Here is a 9129-nt window from a genome sequence, read left to right as displayed (position 1 = left end):
ATAAGAGAGCATATACACACAGCTGTGCAGGGTGCACTGTATCATATACACCAGGCTGAGCTTTACAGCTGCTGTGGAACTACAAGTCCCAGGATACACCCCTCTGGCTTTGGCTGCCTGGGCATGCTTGGACTTGAAGTTCCATCTCAGCTGGCAGTCCCCAGCAGCTTACAAACACATCCAGGCAGGGAGGCAAAGCTGTAGGTGAGCAGTGGACACTCACCTGGCCCTCACTCACGGACATCCACACACTGCTGCCTGGCCCCCTTTACTCCAGGAGACAAAATGGTGAATGAAGCAGGAACAGCTGGCCGAGCCAACCAATCACAGCCCACAACTAGCCCAGTGACAGAACCCGCAGCGAATGGGAAGTCACCTGTCACCCACTAGGGGGCGGAGCAGGTCCGGCTGGGACGTGAACAGCCCTGAATTGCGCTTACAGTAACCAATCACAGAAGAGGAAGGGTAAGGAAAAGGCGGAGATACAACCAGCGCAAGTGACAGGCTGGTACAGTATCCAATAGGAAAGAGCACGGGGCGTGGCAGCATTCCGCCAACCACGGCGCTAGAAGAAGTGACTTGTTTATCAAGAGCGGAGGCCGCCGTAAGGCCTGACGGGAGTAGTAGTTCAGCAAGCAAATTGGTTCAATAGACAGCAAGCGGAAAGTGCGCGGCAGAGGACTACAACTCGCAGCAAGTGAAGCGGGGAGCGTGACAGTGGGCAGAAGGAGTACGGCTGAGCACAGACTGGCGGAGAAAGGGCCTCATGGGCACAACGAGTTAGGAAGTCCGTCCAAATGTCACACAAAGGAGCGGGGCAGCTGATGAGAGCCGCTAAGCCAATTGACTCACCCCCTTTCCCCCGCTCCCGGCTCTTCATCAGATACCGGCAGCTCCAGCCGTCTCTTCCCACACAGCAACAGCAAGAGCCCGTCAGGCTCGACGAATCAGCGCCCTCCTAGGCGCTGGCGTCACGGCACGGAGGGGAGGGGCCGTGCCCCGGGATCCACTAGCTGCCCGGCCCGGCCACGCCCCCCTGTCGGCGCGTGCCGGGGAATGGTTGCTAGCTGATGTCACCGTCGCGGTGGCGCATTGGCCAGCGAGGGGACGTGCGCCAGCCAATGGCGAAGGGTAGCGGTGACGTCGGGAAGCGTGTTGCCATCAAACTAGAGGGGGTGGGCGTGGCGCCCCGGGACGATCGGGGACTTGTTACACTCCAGGGGCGTGGCCCGCTTTGGCCAATACGCTTCTCCTCGTGAACATTGCGCCAATGGCTGCGCGGGGGGCGGAAAACTTCTTACAATCAGGAGCTTGTTAACCATTTCGTGTCCGCGGCCATATACAAGCTGCCCTGTTCTTCATCAGAGCAATGAAAAAATGATTGAAAGGGGGACTGTCTGTGTTGCATACATCGTGCAATCAGATTCACCATATCATTCACCCTGTATGCGCGAAAAGGAAATCTGGTTGCCATAAGCAACAAGAACTGTACTACTTGAGGCCTAAAATGAACAGTGTGTCGCAGGGGAAGGCGACCTTGGCACACCAGCTGTTGTGGAACTACAAGTCCCATGAGGCATTGCAAGACTCTGACAGCCACAGGCATGACTCCCAGAGGCAGAAGCATAATGGGATTTGTAGTTTCAGATCTGGAAACAAAATCCAATAACACCATAAGAACCGAAAATATGTCATTCGTTAAAACATTAACAATCACCAGCATGCAGGAGAAGTGCAGAGAGTGTAATATCTATACATAGGATTAATTAACGCCCAACAATGAACAAAACTGCTTTTCTTTGGCCTCAAAAAAATGAACTACACTATTGAGCTTTTTTTAAAGCAGAACTCCGGCACAAAAAAAACATTAATGGAAATAGATTATTCAGCAAAATAAAAATGTGCATTTTTTTTTTGCATTGAAGTCTGCAGAGCATCGCAACCATGATCTGGATGTTGTGGGTACAATGCTCAGGGCCCTGCATTGTTTATCTGCAACCTCAGGTCTATATGGAAGTATAGATCTTCTGTTGTGGGGCTGCAGGAAGTAAGTGTGGGGCCTTCAGAATGTTCCCCAGTAGCCACTGAGGGTGTGAATGCATTTTGGTGCACCAAATGGCTTCACAAACCAAGATATCACCATATAATTGTAGTAGTGACACCATCACTGTGCTGTACATAGCCTGTGCAGAGAGCAGAGCTACAGGTCCCTCCTACTACAGGCAGAAAACTACAAGAAGGGGCGGAGACAAGATCAGTCACTCTGCACAAGGAGAGAGAGCAGCAGTGAGCGGTCTTTATTGCAGAAGGGGACAGAGACAAGACCAGTCACCCTGCACAAGGAGAGAGAGCAGCAGTGAGCGGTCTTTATTGCAGAAGGGGACAGAGACAAGACCAGTCACCCTGCACAAGGAGAGAGAGCAGCAGTGAGCGGTCTTTATTGCAGAAGGGGACAGAGACAAGACCAGTCACCCTGCACAAGGAGAGAGAGCAGCAGTGAGCGGTCTTTATTGCAGAAGGGGACAGAGACAAGACCAGTCACCCTGCACAAGGAGAGAGAGCAGCAGTGAGCGGTCTTTATTGCAGAAGGGGACAGAGACAAGACCAGTCACCCTGCACAAGGAGAGAGAGCAGCAGTGAGCGGTCTTTATTGCAGAAGGGGACAGAGACAAGACCAGTCACCCTGCACAAGGAGAGAGAGCAGCAGTGAGCGGTCTTTATTGCAGAAGGGGACAGAGACAAGACCAGTCACCCTGCACAAGGAGAGAGAGCAGCAGTGACCGGTCTTTATTACAGGAGGGGGGCGGAGACAAGACCACTCCCCCTGCACAAGGAGAGAAAGCAGCAGTGAGCGGTCTTTATTACAGAAGGGGGCGGAGATAAGGCCAGTCACCATGCACAGGGAGAGAAAGCAGCACTGAGAGGTCTTTATTACAGGAGGGGGGCGGAGACAAGACCACTCACCCTGCACAAGGAGAGAAAGCAGCACTGAGAGGTCTTTATTACAGGAGGGGCGGAGACGAGACCAGTCACCCTGCACATGGAGAGAAAGCAGCAGTGAGCGGTCTTTATTACAGGAGATGCGGAGACAAGACCAGTCACCCTGGACAAGGAGAGAAAGCAGCAGTGAGTGGTCTTTATTACAGGAGGGGACGGAAACACGACCAGTCACCCTGCACAAGGAGAGAGAGCAGCACTGAGCGGTCTTTATTATCGGAGGGGGCGGAGACAAGACCAGTCACCCTGCACAAGTAGAGAGAGCTGCAGTGAGTGGTCATTTTTACAGGAGGGGGTGGAAACAAGACAAGTTTCCTTCAGGCAGCATGTAGTGAGAGGAGCCTGCAGGTTTGCTCTGTGCAGCACAGTGATGATGTCACTACTACATTTATAAGATAATATCTGGGTTTGCAAAGGCATTTGGAGCACACAAAGTAGATTTATATCCTTGGAGAAATATTCTTCGGGTCCTGCACTCGTAGTCTATTGTTTGTTTCCTCCAGCTCCATAACAAAAGATTCATACTTCCGCACAGACCTGGGGATGGGGGGTAAACAATGCAGGAGCCTGAGCATTGCACCCACAACATCCAGATCATGGTTGCAATGCTCTGCAGACTTCAATGCAATAATATAATAAATGCACATTTTTTATTTCACTAATACGTACGCATTTAGGACATTTTTGGAAAACGTGGACGGTGCTTTTAAAGTCGTTTTCCGCACACTGGACCGCCCTCGGCTCCGGGGCTCCCAATGCATTTTAGAAGAGCCAACAGACACTTTACAATGTTAATGATCACTATGGGGGACGCGTTTTATATCGCTGTGCCAAGCGCCAAGACTAGGATTTAAATTCCAGAACGCACATAACGTGGTATCATGGCGGCAGAAGCTTTGCCGCAAACCACGTGCGGTTTTCGTATCGCCAGACGCCGCTCTTACATTGTCTCAAAAGTCCCGATGGGAAAATCCAAAACTTTCACCGAGGAGACGAGTCACTGCACAACGCAGGAAGTGAATGTTACAACATGTGCCCACAGCACTCAAACACAACCCGCCTCTTCTAATGCACATTACAGAATGCAGGCAAACGCCGGTTGCTACGGACAACGCCCTGTTTTTTTAAAATCTGTGGTTGTTTATCTGTGCCGGAGTGACGTGTTAGAGGGTGCAGCGACAGCTGCGCCAAGAATGCACTAAGTTTCAACTCCTCGAGATTGTTCCGCTTTGGGAGTTTTGTGTCCGGCTTTATTACATATCCTCCGCCGTTCTTTGTTGACATATACACCACATAGGTTGCCAAGGCGCATTGCGCTTTTCTACTTACGCCGCATTTTGCGCTGGAAATTGCAGCCGTCACGGAGCACGTCTCGTAGTCTGTACAGTCACAGCAGTCGTTCGGCAAGAGGTGGAGAGCGCGCTGGGATGGGGACGCGTACTGATTCTCCATCTAGTGGATGAATGGCGACGGTACATTCTGAACGACACGGCGAAACCTTTCTACATAAACATACAAATATTATTATTATCAGGGCTTGGAAAATTTTAGGGTATCTCACCGGTCAGTCAAAAATGTCACCAATCGGCATGACCGGACTAGAGCTTTGCAATTTATGTTAACATTTTTTAGGGACACATAGAGCTTTCTTTTGGTGGTATATAATCACCACTGGGAGGGGAGGTGTTACCTCAGGCCCAGTCGTTGTTGTTAGGCCCAAAGCAGCTACCTCTTGAGCCCACAAAAGATACACATGCGGCACCGTTCTGTTTACTATGTGATCGGAATCGCATAGTGTTGCTCCGCCCCTGCCGTGTCATGACGTCTCGTGCAGGATCACGCCTCATGCGAGGTCACATCTCCCTCTGACGGGACTAGTACGGGTGGGGGGCGGGAAGATGTTTGCCCAGGGTCCAATCAATATTAAAGATGGCCTTGGGTGCCACCTAAGCAGTGGGGGGCTGGGGGAGGGTGTTATGACTTAATTCAGTTATATATATTTTTTAGACTTGTGAGGGGCCATGTGTTGGCTCACAACAAGCCGAGGATAGCTGAAAGGAGCCGACTAACACCCACCGCACCCTTAAAACCCGCCAAAAACCAGCCTTCAGCAAAATGGTAACATTTCCCCTAAATTTTGGCCAAAAGTTCAGAAATGTTACTCATGTCTAATAAGAAGCATGCAGCTGACTCGAGATCCCACCTACTAATAACCAGTGGAGTCACAAGAAGGGTGCGGGGGGTGCGGCCCGCACCCGGGTGACACCATTGCAGGGGTGACACCAACATGACTGACAGTCATTTTGGTGTCACCCCACTCTAAAAAGTTGGGCACTCGGTCATGGACCGAGAGCCCAACAGTGTCAGGAGAGAGGAGGGGACCCGGCAGCATACCTCATCCCGCTGGGTGAACGTCTCCTTCTCTCTCTGCTGGCGTCCATCACCAGGATGGCCGTCGGCAGGCGTCAATCAGATGGCCGCGCATGCGTGATGATGTCATCGCGCACGCTCGAGGTGATGTCATACACACACGCGATGACGACACGGCGGGGTTTCACCCGATCTGGAGACCGGGTAACACACGGCCTCGGGACGCCCCTCCTAATAACAAACCACTTATGGGTGGATTGACCCTTTAACCCTTTAAGATTTGTCGATGCGTGGGAACGTCATCTAGCCACACCCCCACTCAACTAATTGACCCTTTTCTTCGGCTTTATTTTAACTAATAAGTACGTGCCTGGAACAAAAGAGGTTGACTTGGAACATTCCTTTGAAAAGAATGGACTCTGAACAGGACAGGACACCAGGGAGGATATTGTTGGGAAGGTTAAGGAATGGCGGCCTTGTACATGATAATAGGGGTTAATTGTTTTCTACACGGCAACTACAAAGAGGGGAGGACAATACACAGAGTAGGGAGGCATTGTGTAAACCATGCAAGAGTTCTCACAAGAACACAAAGTGGCGTGGTCAATGATATTAGCATTAGGTGACCTACTGTGTCCTCATCCATGGATGGAGCCAATAAGGATAGGAATACATGGACTTCTTCCCTTCTATATACAGGACAATGGAATATGCATCCGTTCTCCAACAGAAGTCAGTTCATATGCATGGTATGGTCCCTTCTTCTCAGTGTGACTAAGGTGTGTGTGTCTATGCACTGCCTGTCCAAAAAAAGTCACCACCTGGATTTAGCTAAGCAGAGCTCAGAGCCTTCCATTGGATAATAGGTCTAGAGTGCTTTTCACTCACCTCATAGTTCTAGCCGACCTGTGACAATGAGACTGTCACAGGTCGGCTCAGTAGATCGGGAGGTGAGCGAACACATCGGCGTTCGCTCACCTCTCGATCGTGACAGGGGAGGGGCCGGATTCCCCGCTCCGATCCGCCAGCGCTGACTGGCGGAACGGACGGGGGAGGGGGCGGGTACAGCTGGCTCCGCCTCTAGATAGGCAGATCCAGCTGTCAGTCACGCAGCTGGGCGGATCCCGGCACAATTGTCGGGATCCGCTTCAGCTGCGGCGTCTCAGTATACCGCGAGTTACAGAGAGGTGTGATTAACAGTGAAACAGGTCAAGTAATACAATTCTTGAAAATTAGAGGCCCGAAATGTTCTTTAAATTGTAACCATGATCTCTGGATGTGGATATTGGATATTTAAATGGCATTTATAGGTAACTAGAGACATTCGTTTTACATTTTTGCCTTCTTCTTAGCCAATTCCTGGCAGACCAGCTTTGTTCTTAATCCGCTAATCAGCCACAACATGCCTACTGCCCGTTCACACTAGTGTAGTGCGCGAGCGCCTGCGAGATCCCATGCATTGTGCTTGCAGTGCCATTCAATGTGCATTTTTCTCACAAGCAAAGATCCACGACAAATATGCAACAAATGTGATTCAAAACTCACAAGGCTCAAAAAGGAGCATGAGTTTATTTGCTGCTTTTGTTGCCCATTGAAACAAATAGGCCGCCCTACGTACAACAAACGCATAAAAAATGTGCATAAACGCAATGCACAATGTCGCACTTTGCACGTGTGAATGGGGGCTTTGATGTGATTTTGCGGCAATAGAAGTTTAGCAAGTAAAGCTGCGAGTGTAGAGCAGACGGCCTGCTGTGTGTATGTCTCCCTCTAGTGGCCATTCCATGCCTCTGCATGAGTCCATATTGATATGAGGTTGGATTTAGGGAGTTTCCAGGTCTCACCAGTCCATACATGGACTCTGTAAAAGGGGCTTCAAGTCATTCTCTCAGCAGCTCAGCTGCCCTTGCTCCCCCCCACCCTCCTTACCCACAGCAGTGACTCAGCAGCTCAATTCTCCCTCCCACCCAGCAGTGACTTAGCAGCTGCTCAGCTCCCCCCTCCCAGCAGTGACTCTGCAGCTCAGCTCATCCTGCTCCCTCCTCCTAGCAATGATTTAGCATCTCTCCTACTCCTCCCAGAAGTAACTCAGTAGTCCATTCCCCCCTGCTCCTCTCTACCAGCAGCAACTCAGCAGCGTAATTCCTGCTGCTATCCTACAGTAGTGACTCAGCAGCTCACTCCCTTTCTCCCAGAAGCTCAGCTCACCCTGCTCCTTTTTGCCTGCAGTGACTCAGCAGCTCAGCTTCCCCTGTTCCTCCTCCCAGCAGTGACTCAGCAGCTCAGCCCCCCTCCAGCAGCAATTGAGCAGCTCAGCTCACCCTGCTCCCCTCTCACAGCATTGACTCAGCAGCTCAGCTCCCCCTGTCCCTCCTCCCAGCATTGACTCAGCAGCCTTCCTGCCTTTTGATCTCTGAAATAAACATAGATCAGGAAATCTGAAAGGGGGTTAAGCTTGGGTGACTTCAGTGCTTCTGCTCTGAACTTTAAGGTTTACGATTATGCACCGCTGCATTGCTTATAGGCTGAATTTGGTAATTGTAATCATTGACAAAGGAAAAAGTTGCTTTAACCTAACACTTGAAGTGGAACTTTTCCTACACTCTACAGCTATAGGTGGTGCCATCTTGGCCTCTATTTAGATGTCAGTTGTCACCAGAGGCGTGCCTTGAATGTAACTATATTGGGAGACAATAAACCAGTCAGTGTGACATTTGGAGCTTGCTGTTATAAAGACCTGTCACTGCTGCTCCCTCTCCTTGTGCAGGGTGACTGGTCTTGTCTTGTCTCCGCCCCTTCCTGTAGTTTCCTGCAGGCAGTCTGTAGTGGATGGGGCCTTCTTCTAATAAAGACCGGTCACTGTTGCTCCCTCTCCTTGTGCAGGGTGACTGGTTTTGTCTCCGCCCCTTCCTGTAGTTTCCTGCAGGCAGTCTGTAGTGGATGGGGCCTTCTTCTAATAAAGACAAGTCACTGCTGCTCTCTCTCCTTGTGCAGGGTGACTGGTCTTGTCTACGCCCCTTCCTGTAGTTTCCTGCAGGCAGTCTGTAGTGGATGGGGCCTTCTTCTAATAAAGACCGGTCACTGCTGCTCTCGCTCCTTGTGCAGGGTGACTGGTCTTGTCTCCGCCCCTTTCTGTAGTTTCCTGCAGGCAGTCTGTAGTGGATGGGGCCTTCTTCTAATAAAGACCGGTCACTGCTGCTCTCTCTCCTTGTGCAGGGTGACTGGTCTTGTCTCCGCCCCTTCCTGTAGTTTCCTGCATGCAGTCTGTAGTGGGTGGGTCCTTCTGGGCCCCTCCCACAGCTCTGCACAAGGTAATATCTGGGTTTGCACAAGCATTTTGTGAACGCACGGTAGATTTTATCCCTTGCGGCTAGTGAGGAATATACTTTGTGCCGCAGTTCAGCTTTAAGCTCTCCAGCATTCACCGGGCACTGAAAGGAAACTTGAGCTGATGGAACATGAACGCTGCCATTGCTGACGTCACCTTTACAAAATGCCGGTCGTCTGGCTGATAGTAGCACATTGATGTTGTATATGGCTCTGTACTGGGAGAACCAGACCTCTTCCCTTCACTGTGCCAGGCGCTTCTTCTCTGAGAGCATTCGCCTTTTATACCAGGAAATGTTATATGAGGTCAGTGCGCCTTTGTATCTGCTTTTATCTTACCGGATTACAGTGTAACAGCTCCCCCCCGGATGATGGAAGATTTCTATGTGTACAGTCACTGCCGCTACTGGAATACTTTCCCAATCCTCCCCATAA

At 50.8% G+C, this 9129-nt stretch overlaps 1 protein-coding gene across 1 annotated transcript in view; it reads right to left on the bottom strand.

Moving 5' to 3' along the window:
- Positions 1-4379, bottom strand: part of CIC (capicua transcriptional repressor) — a 131750-nt gene extending 127371 nt beyond the window's left edge. Inside the window, exon 1 of the mRNA XM_018554784.1 lies at positions 4327-4379. The gene's annotated coding sequence lies outside the window, so the exon portion shown is untranslated. The remainder of the gene's footprint in view (positions 1-4326) is intronic.
- Positions 4380-9129: the final 4750 nt, after the last annotated feature.

This window comes from Nanorana parkeri, unplaced genomic scaffold (genome assembly GCF_000935625.1).
Source record: "Nanorana parkeri isolate BGI_ZX_2015 unplaced genomic scaffold, ASM93562v1 scaffold173, whole genome shotgun sequence".
In the NCBI taxonomy this organism is placed as follows: domain Eukaryota; kingdom Metazoa; phylum Chordata; class Amphibia; order Anura; family Dicroglossidae; genus Nanorana; species Nanorana parkeri.
This window is presented reverse-complemented; position numbering and strand designations above follow the sequence as displayed.